General features: G+C 35.6%; 1 protein-coding gene across 1 annotated transcript in view; it reads left to right on the forward strand.

Moving 5' to 3' along the window:
• Positions 1 to 15,000, forward strand: part of LOC137655770 (serine/threonine-protein phosphatase 6 regulatory ankyrin repeat subunit B-like) — a 226,132-nt gene that overhangs the window by 78,498 nt on the left and 132,634 nt on the right. The gene's annotated exons all lie outside the window — the stretch shown is intronic.

Here is a 15,000-nt window from a genome sequence, read left to right on the forward strand (position 1 = left end):
CAACTTTAAAGATCTCTTATATAAACATTAAAACGAGACTTTAAGTCAACCTGTTCAACATAAAAATAGTTGCTGCAAGTTTGAACTTCTTAACTTCCACCAATTTAACTTAGAGATTTAAAGGATGAAATATTAGAAAATTTGAATTAAATAACATTAAAAAATGCATTTAATTTACTACATGACTTGAAGATATTACTACAATCTCATTCCATTAAATCCTTGAATGTACAAGCATAATGTTATGTGATCTTCATCGCAGTAAATAAACTCGCAGCTGAAGATTTGATAACTGGAGTGAAGATCAGTATGCGTGAACATTCCTTCCGGCCAAAACTGGGGTTAAATTTCAAGTAACAGAGAATGCTTGCTTCTCTCTCTCTCTCTCTCTCTCTCTCTCTCTCTCTCTCTCTCTCTCTCTCTCTCTCTCTCTCTCTCTCTCTCTCTCTGCTTGTTAACTTTGCTCATTCTATTGCTAATGGTTTTTCGTGGAGATTAAACCAATGAAAGAAATTAATTATAAATTACACACGTCCCTATATAATTTTGCTTGTCACATAGACGTATGCATTTCATAACAAATTGCTTTGAAAGTACTTTTGCTTTGAGGGAAAATTTATTCTTTTAGTTAATAAAAGTGGCAGTAAGTCATTAGGCTATACACCCATATAAATAATAATCACTATTTGAAAATTAGTGCCTTGGATACGCAGTCACTACGAGCTATTTAGAAATATAAAAAGCCGCGTCACGCAAAAGTTTTCTTTTTCGTATTATGTTAGAATAAAATGGATCCTATTAAACTTCTGGGGAATTTATAGCTCATAATCTCAAAGATTCTGAGATATTTTATCACATGCATTATGATATTTCCCCTTTTTATATTTTATTTTAACAAAGTAAATCTGAATTCTAAATACTTTTAGAAAGTCTAGTTTTTTGCTTCCACTATAACAATAACATCGATGTGCTTTCCTACCTTTTTATGAAACCCTATTGGAGTTTCGAATGTAATGGCCAATGATGAACTATTGTTTGCTTCAAGTATGCATCCGAAAATATACCCATAATTGAAACTAAAATGATCAGTTTACGACCTATCATTAGATGAACTTCAGTCTCCTTCGGAAAAATCCTTTATTTCTTGTGTTATTCAATCTTTTCTTTCATGAACTATAAAATAAATGACATCTCACTTTTAACCTTAGGCAAACAGTAAGCAAGAACATGGGTATTATCTCTATTTGTTGACTAATCTCATATAATTCCTAAGTAGTCCCCTCTCTCTCTCTCTCTCTCTCTCTCTCTCTCTCTCTCTCTCTCTCTCTCTCTCTCTCTCTCTCTCTCTCTCTCTCTCTAAAATCCTAAAATACTTTTCCGTTTACAAAGAGCAAATAGACTATTACAACACATGGAGGTAGAAAGAAGCTGTTCCGACCATGTTAGTGATGAGATGACGTGCTGTAGAATCATCCGTCAGTCATCATATTCCTCACACAGGCTAATTTTACATGGCTGACGTTGAACGTTACGTCATGGCTAATCCACTCCCATGGGATGTTCACAAGAAAGATTTCATTGCCCATTCATTCGTCTCTTGTAATGTAATGTAATGGTAACGATATTGGTGCTGTAATCACAATGCTTACTCCGAATCCTGTGTTCAAACAATGCCGGAAAAATAATTTATCTTGTAAAATTATTTATTTCAGGTTTGGTTGACGTACCCAATTAACAAATGAACAGCTAAAAATCTAATTAAAACAAATGAACTCTCAATTTCTCAATTTAGTTAAGTTTATTAATACAAGCCTTAAGTATCCGAAAAGGCCTTTTCTTCCCACTTATCACTAGAAGCCGTGAATCATAGTGGGAAATAAAAGAAAAACAATCTCCATTGGAGAGCATCTATGACAATTATCTTTCCTGATCATAGGTTTGTTATAATAAATACACCGAAAAAGTGTGAATATATTGAAAGTAATAGATGTGTAGCGTAGCTTTGTATTTGAGGGAGACTTAGTCTTCTAAGGTTTAGGATATTAAAGTCATGCAAATAAGTATTGGCAAATAAGAATGCTCATTTGATACAAACACCATAAAAACTTTCGTTTGAAGCTTAAGAAAGTACAGTTAGACACAGGAATTCCTGGTACACCTCACTCAGAGGAGGAGCATACTGTAAGTGCCACACCCAAACTAAGTGGAGAATTTCTGTGGATAGCTAAAGCCCCACCGAGCACTGATGCCATCTCTCCCTACGCTATCTGTTTGGTTACTCACCACGCTTTAAGGGAGTGACAGGGTGCTCTTCCTTAGAACATGGTGTGCTTGGAATTCCTTTGTCTATCTACATGCATAGGAAAATCATATTTTCGTAAATAGATGCAAATAACCTTTTTTAACTTTATTAAATATGTTTTGTATTCTTTTACCTCGAGTAAAAAAGAATATCACTCACATAGATTAGTTTAGAGCTTTATCTTATAAGTCGACAGTTGCCTTCTTCCTCTGTCCCACCATCAGCGCATGTTTTCAGTTGACTACTTTTCAAACATCTCCTATTTCTTATATTGACGTTCAAAATGTCTAACATCTATTAATTATTTTTCGAACCTTTCAGATTCATAACTATTCATTGTTCAATAAGTATTAATAATAATGCAACGAATGCTGCGGAAAATGTATTTGCAGATGATATGAAGCGGAATTCGTTCTAAAAACAAGAGAAAATCTTCTTGCAGATTTCATCTCTTTTTATTAAAAAAAATAACAGGAAAGCTTTCCCTGTAATCTTTTTCATTTCCTTAATGTTTGGTCCATAACCTTTTGATACCCTTCATAACTGAGGACAGGCAAATTTTCTTCAATTTACTGATTGCAAAATGGATGAAAAATGTTCTGCAAAAACAAAATAATTCAAGATAGAGACATTGTCATCTAAATACCATAATCTATTTAACTACCATGTTTCTTGAAAAATTCCTTCATTGAAAGTAAAACATTCGTAAAATCTATTTCTTCAATGCTTCAATAAAATATCCTGAAGGAAATTAAATATTTTAGGTAAATCTTGAATTTGGTGTAAACGTTACTCATGAGTGGCACAGACAAGATACAGGTCATTAAGCTGTCACTCAATGTCGTAGAGACAATTATGATCAGCATTACCGTAGCCCTCTCTCCACCCAAGTAGGACTTGGGAGAACTAGGCAATAGCTGCTGATGATTCAGTTATTAAAACAGTAGGCAAATCCAAAATTTCTATCCATACCTCACAAGGACAGAATAGTTGTGGACACAAATAAAAGATATCGGGCCATGAGCGGACTGTGAATTCAGATTGAATCTCCGGCGTTTCCCCTTAGCTGTCACTACAAATTGTATATGAATGAATTCTTCAGACCAACCAGCTTGAATTCAATTCTAAGAAGAGTAAGTATACTGTATATAAAGAAGAAGAAGAAGAAGAAATGAAGGACCATATGTTGAACACGTTGACATGATTCTCTCTTCATTGTTTATATATGACAGATATATTTCAACGTTGCTATTGATCTTAAGACATTTTCTATTTTCTATTAATTATTTCTCATATATAGTTTATTTATTGCCTTTCCTCACTATGCTATTTTCCCTGTTGGGGCCCTTCGGCTTAATCTGCAGCATCCTGTTTTTCTAACTAGCGATGTGGATTAGCTGATAATAATAATAATAATAATAATAATAATAATAATAATAATAATAATAATAATAATAATAATAATACTAATAATAATATAGACATGATGAAATTTGAAAGTAATTGTTTTGTCACGAAATTTTTAGTGTACTAATGGAAAAAAGAATAAAAGATAATGAATTTCAGAACGATGCAATACAGTTTGAAATAAAAGCTTGAAAGAATAGATAAGTATTCAGAGAATCATTATCACAATTCTTCCAAAATCACTTTTGTCTTGGTAATAAGTTGATATTTACATACAGCACAAAAATAAAAGAATAATGAAAATAATATCTAAAAACGCACAATTCGTTAAAAAGTACAATGAACTGAAACGATTGGCCTGGTCCGGCAAATAAACGTCTTCACGTATAACTAAGCAAAAGGACAAAGTGCGAATCCATAATTTGCACGCCATGATCATCGTCTCCTGGCGTGCAAGGACGAGAGGGATTAGAAAACACGAGGCTCCGTCTAGTCACCCTCGAACTATAGAACTCGAAGCTCTTTCTCCAACTTCAAGATTGCTATGTCACTCTGTTGCTAGCCCATGGGTAAGGTCTCTAAGGATTTCTTATCTGCCACTTGTTTATTTCTACTTATCATTCAAGTTATTGGTTTTCTTATACTGACGGTCTTCTGTCAAAAGTGGATTTTTGCTTGAGGGTACACTTTGACACACTATTCTATCTGTTTCATTATTTCCTTTCGTCATTGTTTTCCTCGTTGGATACCTTGGGCTTATAATAAGCATTCTGCTTTTCCAGCTAGAGATCTAAATTGGCTAATAATAATAATAATAATAATAATAATAATAATAATAATAATAATGATGGTGTAGGTTTTTTGTTTTGTTTCAGTTTCTTTATTCTACAGGGAATAACGATCTGTTTATGATAATATTTCCAACTCAATTATGACTGAACCTAAATAAGGGTTGTGTTTTAAAAAGAAAGGCTCAAGTGATTTGGTTTATATAAGGACAATAACTGGGCTACTTTCATCGCTTATAGCATAGGGAGGTTAGGCTAGGTTACAGCCAAGTACTTAATAATTAAAAACTAAGTAGCCTATTGAAAACGTCCCTGCCTCGCAATCTGCTAGTCTGGGGTTGGGAACCCGCTCAAGCTCGATAGTTTCTTTTGGTATCTGCAACCAAAGGGTCCTACTGCAGCCTCACCATCCTTGTGAGCTGAGGATTGGGGGTTTGGGGGAGATTATAGGTCCACTAGCTGAGTCATCAGCAGCCAATGCCTGACCCTTCCTTGTCCTAGCTTGGGTTGGTTGGGAGGGTTGCTTTGGCGCCGATAATATTGATATATGGTCAGTCCTAGGTCCTTTATCTAATAGGGCATTGTTACTGTCCTTTACATATTCCAATCATGACAATCTTTAAACTCTTTGAATAGCATTTGGACTAGTTTTACACACCTTGTGATATCCATCATAATCAGACAATCTCTACCATTTCCTTGCTTATTGTTGACTGTAAAAAAAAAAGAAAAAAAAAGAAAAAAAATAAACATACAACTGTTTCTAGTCCACAACAGGACAAAGGCTTTAATCGTGTCTTTTTTCATGTCTGGAGTTTAGCCAGTTTTCATCACCACGCTGGCTAATGTAGATTGGTGATGGTGGGAGACTTTTGTCTAAACGCTCACAGCAGATGGGTGACCCTGTCTAGTATCCCCACTCTGTTGCAGGTATTAAATAAAGTTTGTTTTTCACGCAATAATCAAAGTTTTTTTTCCGTTTTCCATGAATTTCTTTGTTTGGCAACATTGATATTTTATTTGATTATAATTATTAATATTAGATCTTCTATTTTGTTTTTTAAGATGAGCGAGATCTCCCACTAAAACCCTCTCAATGAGAGACTGCCTTTATGAAATCATTTAGCTTCAGCACGGCATATCATTCCCGTGCTGAAACTTGGTGACGGGGGCAAGTTGCTCTCAAACTTGGGGAAATTGCTCTTCCAGTTCGAATCTAAATTTCTCTCTCCCTCATCTTTTTCTTCCTCCTAATATTACTTCGACCTTCTCCTAATCTTATAAACTTTCTTCCGTGTTGCTGTCCCAACTCTATAATAAAAATTTCCCTTATTATATACGTGTATATATGTACACACACACACACACACATATATATATATATATATATATATATATATATATATATATATATACAAACACACACACACACACACACACACACATATATATATATATATATATATATATATATATGTATATTTATCTTTATCCTTTAATGGCGTGGATGTTTCTGCATCCATTGTTGCCACTGGCATGGATGTTTCTACATCCGTTATTGCTGCCTGCTTCGATTATAAGGAGAATGAGTTACGGTTGGGAGGTATTTGCATTCAAAGCTATATATGAGAGTATTGGATGATCTCAACCATCCCGAAGATGGTTTGGACCTTTTTGGTGGAACTATTCTCAAGTATTGGGTCTTCGGAATCCAGGGGGATCCAATACTTGGGGTAGGACTCTCGGCCTTTGGCCGGAAGACCATCATTACAGATATGGGGAGGATGATTCCATATTTTCTTGGTCTCAGTCCTAACAGGCTGGTTCAGCTTATACCTGTGCCTCTATTATCTGTTCTGGTGCTATCATTCTGGGAAGTATACTCTCATTGTGCCGATAGTGGATAGTGTAAATTTCCTTTCTGAAGTGTGATGCCTTAGTTTTCTCGAGCAGGTAAATCAAATTTATCTCCTTCCCAATCTCAACCCTGCCTTATGAATTCTTCAAGCAACGGACCCCCATCCCCTGGATATGCTGACTCTCCCCCGGCATTGTTGACGACCTCTGGCAATTCATTAAAAAAAAAATTCCGTTAACGGCATAGGAACTAAAAAGGACCATTCTTTGAATATTTGAAAAAAGGGTAATTTGGGCAACACAGGAAATCTGAAAATTCCACTAGAAGCCAATTATGATGTGCTACATAAGATATTTGAATGCTACGAATTAATAAAATAAATTAGAATGAAACTTCAAGACGAAAAATGGGATTCTTGGTTATCATTTAAAAGTCATGATGAAGCATTCTATGCAAGGGTGCTCTGTGTGATGGGGTACCTAAGGATCTGGATGTCTACAGACTAGCAGACTGGATTGAAAAAGACGCAGAGATAATTCTGCCATCCCAAAGAAAGCCGAAACTACCAATGTGGCTTGTTGCTCAGTCTACAGGAAGTACAGAGAATTATCTTAAGATCTGCAAATTTCTTCAGAGATGGTAAGAAATATCGCACCTGGAGATATATTTTGATTTGGGAATAAAAGTTACTTGATAAATGCCAAGTCATACACACAGTGTTATATTGCAAAGTCAAAGACAGGCAATGATGACATAAAATTGGACATCAAACTCCATCTAAACTTTACTATGGAAGGGGAGTGGTTTTCAATAGAGACCTACAGTATATGAATTCGCTGAAGAGGAGATATTGGCTGTGTCCATTAACAGTGTGGAAAATACAAAAAGTACCTGGATAATCAATGAGCATCCTTAGTTTCCATGATGCTGATGTACCTTTCTACATTGACATAGAAAATGAAAGGATTAAAGTTCGACATTTTAAGCAGAAGCGACTGCAATGTTTTAATTGCTTTAAATTTGGGCGTTCTTCAAAAGTTTGAAAGAATGATACAATTTGTAATACTTTCTCTAATCTTTGCTATGGAGAATGTACACTTGAGGCAAGCTGTTTGAGCTGCAACTCTAATCATAAATCTACCGAAAGGAGCTGCCAGTTATATAAGTTAGAAGAAGCTGCCCTCAATAAATCAATTATTGAACATGTAAGCATAGGTCATGCCAAGAGATTATTAAATAAATTGACTACCTATACAAAGACATTAAAACAGGAGAAAAAGTACATCAGGAGTCATCTAACCCACCTATTACTGTAGGTAGTTCTCGAAAAAGAAATTCACCATCTACTAATAAAGAGCTGCTTAATAAGGCAAGAATACCTTCTGCTAAAGATTTACTATTGTGTATTAACAATAAGACATTTCCCACCACTATCCAACCTTTATCCCCCATTTCAAAGGATATTGCTAACTCTCCCAGGCTATGTCCTTGCCTGATTTAATGGAGATTCCACTTGAAACCAAGTTACCAGATGCACCTGTAGTGGGGAAGGTACAAAAACCTAGAAACTCACCACCTATTAATTGAAGAAGAGAGAGACATCCATCCTGCTCACCCACTTCCTTAAGTAACATTAGAGTTATGACATCAAATAAATATGATTTTTTGTGTGATGTTTCTGATCAACCAGAAAATAATCTAAGTAAATCAGAAATTCAAGTTAAGGTCCACCATCCCCCTTAACAATTAGATCAAAAGGACAAAAAGAAAATCACAAACACAAAACCCAATTTATCAAGACCCTCTTTAATAAAATCACCAGGAAATAGTGTTATATCAAAAATTGCTAATGGAAAGACTTTATCCATAGGGTCTTCCAAAAATAAACCATAGTTTTCTCCTCCATTTTGCAATTGAATTAAAGTTTTAAAGGCCGCTCATGAATGGCAGGGGCAAGGGACAGTGACATTACCGTTTCTAGTAGGAAATACCCTAGAGTCTGACGATATATACATATGATCAGCGCCCAAGCCCCCTCTTCACCCAAGCTAGGACCAAGGAGGGCCAGGTAATGGCTTCCCCAAAGCCCCCATCCTTAGCTCACAAGGATGGTGAAGTTGCAGCGACCAAAGAAACTAACGAGTTTAAGCGGGACTTGAACCCAAATCTGGTGATCACCAGTCAGGGATGTTACCACATCGGCTACCATAACCATTTTCAGGGTTTAAGGACCAAATATGAAGAACTTAATCTCCTCATACTGAGCACTTCCCCATAATTATATGTCTACAGGAGAGCAAATTTGATCTTAATACTCCTTGTCCTCGTGAATATATAAGCTACAGGACACCATATGAACAACGAGTAGGGATCCATGGCGGAAGTCTTTTATACGTTAGTCGAGATGTTTCCCAAATATATTTGTCTATTTGTACACCACTGCAGGCAAAGATTGTACAGATTGATATAGGAAGAAAATATACCATGTGTTCTCTTTACTTGTCTCCAAATGACAACATCTCATATGATTATTTAGTAAAGGTGATTCAACAACTCCCCCAACCTTTTCTTTTAGTTGGAGATTTGAATGGTAGACATCCTTTATGGGGCGATGTTTTAGCAAACACCAGGGGCAGTATTATATCATCAATTGTAGAAAATGAGGATGTCAGACTCCTTAATACAGGAGAGCCCACACACTTTCATGTTCAGACAGGTACTCTGTCATGCACTGATCTTTCAATTGTAAGCTCTAACTGCATTCTCGATTTTGATTGGAGAACATTAGATGATTGGCATACTAGCAATCATGCGCTAATCATTATAAATACCAACAATAGTCCCCTTTTATAAAGATCGCCATGATGGAATCTTGACAAAGTGGACTGGGTTAAATTTCATCAGCTAGGTGAAATCGAGGGGAGTGCAGAACAGTTTGAAAGTGTTGATGATGCCTTAGACTTACTGAATGGAACTCTTCCTACAACAGGAGTCAATTAAATTCCCAAAACTAATGGGTTATTCAAACGATGACCAGTCCCCTGGTGGTCTTCAGAACTGATTGCCCTGTACAGAGTGACCACGAGAAGGTCCTCAACTCGATTGTGAAGACGCCATACTGAAGAGAATTTAATTATATACAAGAAATGCAGAGCACAGTTCTGTCGTGCCATTAAAGAAGCTAGGTGCCAATCTTGGGTATCTTTTGTTTCCTTCTGTAACAGTAGAACACCACCATCTTCTGTATGGAGGAAAGTTAAAAAGATAGCAGGCAAATTCATTCCCAACCCACCACCAGTGTTGAAGGTAAATGGTCAGTATGTGACTGAAGCAAATAAGGTTAGCAATGCCCTGACTGATCATTTCTCAAATGTATCCTACAAGTGTGAAGCAGCTCCTGGTCATCAGTATAGGAGTATTGAAGAAAGGAACATTTTAAATTTTGTAACAGGAAGGGGAGAGTCATACAATTCTCCTTTTACTGAAAGAGAATTTGATTCCGCACTTGCTACTTGTAATGATAAAGCCCTTGGACCCGATGGAATTTCATATGCAATGATTAAACATGTACCTGTTGATACAAAATTATTTATCTTAAGCATTATTAACAGAAAATGGCATGATCACAGTTATCCAAGTGTTTGGGAACTAGCCATTATTTTAGCATTTTTATAACCCGGTGAGGATAACTTCTTAGCAACAAACTACCGATCTTGTTTATGTAAGATCATGGAGAAGATGGTCAGTGCAAGACTGGTGTGGTACTTGGAGAAGAAAGGTATTTTATCTCCTAACCCGTGTGGATTTAGGAAAATGTATTCAACGACAGATGTGTTGATATGACTCGAGTCCTCTATTTGTAAAGCCTTTGCTTCCAAATAGCACCATGTAACAGTATTTATTGACCTCGAAAAGTCATATAATACTACATGGAGATATGATATACTTAAAACCATTCATAATCTAGGACTGAGAGGAGACCTACCATTGTTCATTCAAGCATTTGTTTCACATAAATTTTTTCAAGTTAGAGTAGGTGAAACTTTGTCAGAGAGGAAAAGTTAGAGTAGGTGAAACTTTGTCAGAGAGGAAATGTCAGGAAGAGGGAGTTCCACAGGGTAGGGTGCTGAGTGTAACCCTATTTGGACTGGCCATAAATGGGATATCCTCAGTCATTCCTTAAGATATTCTCTCAACACTATTTGTAGATGATCTCTAAATATAATTTTCTAGAGCTAGAATGGCAATGGTTGAAGGGAAAACACAACTCTCAATCGACCAAATAATTCAATGGGCTGATATGAATGAATTTAAATTTTCGACAAGTAAAGATGTTGGTGTCCATTTCTGTCGTATTTGGGAGTACATCCAGACTTGGATGTATACATCAAAGGTCAACATATCCCATGTGTAAGTGAAGCTAGATTTCTTAGGTTGATCTTTGATTGGAGGCTTACATGAGTTCCTTACTTGAAAGGCTTAAAAGTAAAATATCTTGAGGCTCTGAATATTTTAAGTTTTATCCCATACATCATGGGGGAGGGGGGGAGGGCAGACCGAAAAACTCCTTTAAAATTATACAAGGCTTTAATTAAAAAAAAAAAATTAGTTATGGGTGTGAAATATACTCTTCAGCCACCCTAAGCCGATTAAAAGATTTAGATTCCATACACCATACTGATATCAGACTGTCCACAGGAGCCTTTAGAACTTCGCCTATCCCAAGGCTCCTTGTTGACGCTTGAGAATTGCTTTTAGACCTTTACCGGAAGTCGTTTATTGTTTGGTATTGGTTTAGTCTGCAAAGACTTCCTAATTCTTTAGCCTGTTAGACTGCAAACCTTGTACGGCATTCTAGATATTTTGGGTTACACCCAAAATCTCCTCAACCTTATGGTTTCCGGGTAAAAACATTAGTAAACAGTTTAGATAAAGGTAGAAATAAAGTGCCCCCAGGTAGGATATCATCAACCCCTCCATGGAAATTACCAGATATATTTTTATGTAAATATTTTATTGGTATAAAAAGAACATGACTGATTACAAAGCCAAGTTGCACTTTATGGAACATGTTGGAGAACACAGGGAACTAACTTTGATATATATATATATATATATATATATATATATATATATATATATATATATATATATATATATATATATATATATATATATATATATAGATGGCTCCAAATCTGATACTGGCTTTGGATTTGGAGTATATAGTAGTGCTTTTAATTGAAGAGGTGCACTTCCTCTAGCATCCTCTATATTTTCTGCCGAACTATATGGCACACGAGCCGCTATTCCGAAAATACCGTTACAAGATGAGGGCAATTTTAACATTTTTAGTGATGTAAGAAGTGTCCTACAAGCTTAAGAAGTTTTATTTCCAATAATTCTTTAGCATTAAAGATTTTAGAGTGGCTTTTAATTATAGGTACTAAAGTTATAACAGTAACAGTTCGATTTTGCTGGGTTCCGGCACACGTAGGTGTGTCTGGAAATGAGAAGGCAGATTCACTGGCAAAGAATGCTGCAGCTGAGTTGCTACCAAGAAGGTATCCCATTCCCAGTAATGATTTTTTACCACAATTAAGAATTTTATTTATAATAATTGGCAACAGCATTGGGATAGTTTACTTGAAAATAAGATGAGAGAAATAAGTAATGTTTTATCCCTTGAAGGTATAATGGGACACCCCGAAAGTGGGAGACTACTCTTTGTTGTCTCCGCATTGGTCAGCTCGTATTACTCATGAATCTTTGCTAGCTGACCAACGTCAACGATATTGCGACGATTGTTTGGTACCCTTGACAGTGAGGCATTTGTTGACCGAATGCCCCACATAAAATAGTGAAAGAAATGGATATCTGTTTGAGACTCGAGGTGAGGATAGGTTTAACCTTGCCAAGATTCTTGGGCATAATGTGTCCTACCGATTTAGCGGCATTTTTAGCTTTATTTCAGAAGCAGGTCTTCTGAAAGATATTCAACTTTTAAAATGACATCTTTGCTTTCATGGGATTATTCGAATATATATATATATATATATATATATATATATATATATATATATATATATATATATATATATATATATATATATTGTATTTACAATAAACGATATCGGTGAAAATAACCTTAGATGACAGGATGCCAGAAAACATCAAATCAATCAATCAATCAATCAATCTCCGCTAAAATAGATGAGAAAGAAGAACAAAATGCACTGCTTTTGTTTTTAGTTGATTGTAATGACGGTGGTCTAGTTGATATCTGTTTAGATTTCAAGTAATTCATGTGTCATCGATGCTTGGTATATACTGTACGCCATACTTCCGTCATACATTTTTTCGTATCTCATTCTTAAGTACTTAAGTAATGAGAGATAGTCTATAATGTTACCAAAATTTCAGTTGCAGCTTAATGCTGACCATTAAGTCTATGAAACTTAACTTAATTTGTAAAGAAGGCATTGATTCACACTAAATTTCCAACAACGATGAATTGATGAATAGCGTCTTGTTCGCAAAAACCATGATAATTGTGTTATTATTTTTGTTTTAATCATTCATTACTCTCTCGCAGCCAAATAATCAATTTTTCAGCAGACGACGGACAATTGAAAGATCGTATATCAGATAAAAACTAACATATAAAAATATATCTAGACAATATATATATTTTCTATGAAGGAATAATAATCTTAAGAAAGTAAATGTCATTGATACTTTATTTTCAGAGGAGACAACTGGTGACATTTACGCCAACAAATTTACTAATGATTTATTACTGTATCTTATTCTTACACAAGGTAATGATTTAAAGCCCCTAAAGCATATATACATTTATATATCTATATATATATGTACAGTATATATATATATATATATATATATATATATATATATATATATATATATATATATATATACATATATATATACATACATATATATATATATATATATATATATATATATATATATATATATATATATATATATATATATGTAAATATCACCCACGAATGGCATTTAATACCGAATTCTATCTTGGGAAAATATATCCACTAGGAATTCATTTTATGGTAACAGCTTCTGGCCGGGTGGAGATTCGAACCCCCACCTCTGCGGCTGGAAGCTATGCCTACAGTGACTCTACCGAGTGAGCTATCAGAGAGATTAAAAGTCCATGACAAATCTCCATACATATTCCTGTCGAATTCAGGAATCTGTTCATAGACCTGAAATAAACCCATCTCCACCATGATAGCTGAATCGTGAGTTTGTAACACGTGGTTATTTTAAATGAACATATATCACAAGCACACGTGATTTTAATCAATGTAAATATCACCCACGAACGGCATTTAATACCGAATTCTATCTTGGGAAAATATATCCACTTGGAATTCATTTTATGGTAACAGCTTCTGGCCGGGTGGAGATTCGAACCCCCACCTCTGCGGCTGGAAGCTATGCCTACAGTGACTCTACCGAGTGAGCTATCAGAGAGATTAAAAGTCCATGACAAATCTCCATACATATTCCTGTCGAATTCAGGAATCTGTTCATAGACCTGAAATAAACCCATCTCCACCATGATAGCTGAATCGTGAGTTTGTAACACGTGGTTATTTTAAATGAACATATATCACAAGCACACGTGATTTTAATCAATGTAAATATCACCCACGAACGGCATTTAATACCGAATTCTATCTTGGGAAAATATATCCACTTGGAATTCATTTTATGGCAACAGCTTCTGGCCGGGTGGAGATTCAAACCCCCACCTCTGCGGCTGGAAGCTATGCCTACAGTGACTCTACCGAGTGAGCTATCAGAGAGATTAAAAGTCCATGACAAATCTCCATACATATTCCTGTCGAATTCAGGAATCTGTTCATAGACCTGAAATAAACCCATCTCCACCATGATAGCTGAATCGTGAGTTTGTAACACGTGGTTATTTTAAATGAACATATATCACAAGCACACGTGATTTTAATCAATGTAAATATCACCCACGAACGGCAGGAATATGTATGGAGATTAGTCATAGACTTTTAATTTCTCTGATAGCTCACTCGGTAGAGTCACTGTAGGCATAGCTTCCAGCCGCAGAGGTGGGGGTTCGAATCTCCACCCGGCCAGAAGCTGTTACCATAAAATGAATTCCAAGTGGATATATTTTCCCAAGATAGAATTCGGTATTAAATGCCGTTCGTGGGTGATATTTACATTGATTAAAATCACGTGTGCTTGTGATATATGTTCATTTAAAATAACCACGTGTTACAAACTCACGATTCAGCTATCATGGTGGAGATGGGTTTATTTCAGGTCTATGAACAGATTCCTGAATTCGACAGGAATATGTATGGAGATTTGTCATGGACTTTTAATCTCTCTGATAGCTCACTCGGTAGAGTCACTGTAGGCATAGCTTCCAGCCGCAGAGGTGGGGGTTCGAATCTCCACCCGGCCAGAAGCTGTTACCATAAAATGAATTCCAAGTGGATATATTTTCCCAAGATAGAATTCGGTATTAAATGCCGTTCGTGGGTGATATTTACATTGATTAAAATCACGTGTGCTTGTGATATATGTTCATATATATATATATAATTTAC

Source organism: Palaemon carinicauda, chromosome 16 (assembly GCF_036898095.1).
Source record: "Palaemon carinicauda isolate YSFRI2023 chromosome 16, ASM3689809v2, whole genome shotgun sequence".
NCBI classification, from domain to species: Eukaryota; Metazoa; Arthropoda; class Malacostraca; order Decapoda; family Palaemonidae; genus Palaemon; species Palaemon carinicauda.